This window comes from Trichechus manatus, unplaced genomic scaffold (genome assembly GCF_000243295.1).
Source record: "Trichechus manatus latirostris isolate Lorelei unplaced genomic scaffold, TriManLat1.0 scaffold00037, whole genome shotgun sequence".
NCBI lineage: Eukaryota > Metazoa > Chordata > Mammalia > Sirenia > Trichechidae > Trichechus > Trichechus manatus.
This window is the reverse complement of record NW_004443973.1, coordinates 10,352,402-10,353,648: the sequence shown is the minus strand read 5'-3', so window position 1 is coordinate 10,353,648 and position 1,247 is coordinate 10,352,402. Positions and strand designations below refer to the sequence as shown.

The following is a 1,247-nucleotide window of genomic DNA, read 5'->3' as shown; positions in this document are numbered from 1 at the left end:
GACTCATAGCAACCCTATAGGACAGAGTAGAACCGCCCCAATTAAAAATGAGAACCCATAAAATAGCCTTATTCCTGGGCCACTGGGAAGGAGCAAAGTCCTTTAGCCACTAAGAGTAGGGCACATTAGAAAGAAGACACTTTTCCTAAGCAATGTAAGAGAAGCAGGAGTTGGTGGAGAGAAGAAGGACTAGTGGAGGATCACAGCAAGCTTTATCAGAGCCCATTATTTCTCCAGCCAGGCCCACAAAAGGTCCCTGAGTTGCAGTAACAGTCCAGTGCTACCATGATTACCATACATAGGTAGGGTCATGTTTGATTTGAGATGTATAGTCCACCTTTAGGAGTTCCTGGGTGGTGCAGATGGTTAACATGTTTGCTGCTAACAGAGAGGTTAATGGTTCAAGTTTACCCAGGGGCTCCTGAGAAGAAAGCCCTGGCAATCTACTTCTGAAAAAAACAGCCACTGAAAACCCTACGGAGCACAGTTCTACTCTGACACACTTGGGGTTGCCATTAGTCAGAATCGACTCGAAGACAACTAGTTTTGTTTTGCTTTTGTTTTTCTAGTCCAACTTTAAACTACTAACTGAAGCCTTCTCTGTTTATCTTTCCTACCAGACTTAACTGATATCACCTTCTCATTTTCCCAAAATTGGAAAACTTCTATATTATAGTAAAACTCAAAATGAATTTATCTATTCCACATGTTCTTGTTGCTGTGAGCTGCTGCTGAGTCGGCCCCCAACTCATGGCAACCCCATGCACAACTTAATGAAATGCTGATTAGTCCTGAGTCATGGGACCTTTGTGATCCACAAGATTTTCATTGGCTGCTTTTCCGAAGTAGATCACCAGGCCTTTCTTCCTAGTCCATCTTAGTCTAGAAGCTCCACTGAAATATCATAGCAACACACAACCCTCCACTGACAGACGGGGTGGCTGCATATGAGGTGCATTGACTGGGAATTGAACCCAGGTCTCCTGCATGCAAGGCAAGAGTTCTACCACTGAACCATCAATGTCCCCCTCTATTCCATATAGGAAATAACATAACACATAACTAAAAATATATATACCCTTCTCCTCACTTATCAATTATCTCGTTAACCAACATTTCACTTTACAAGTAAAATATCTACTATCTGATTATTTTGCCCATTAACAACGTACGTCTGGCAGTAACGAACGCCAAGTTGCGAGGCGAGAGTAACACTGCCTGTGATGGTTGAGGTTATGTGTCAACTT

General features: G+C 42.7%; 1 non-coding gene across 1 annotated transcript; it reads right to left on the bottom strand.

Moving 5' to 3' along the window:
* Positions 1-953: 953 nt before the first annotated feature.
* TRNAA-UGC (transfer RNA alanine (anticodon UGC)) lies at positions 954-1,024 on the bottom strand. Its single transcript has one exon. It is a non-coding gene; the product is annotated as a tRNA-Ala (tRNA).
* Between the last annotated feature and the right edge of the window lie 223 nt (positions 1,025-1,247).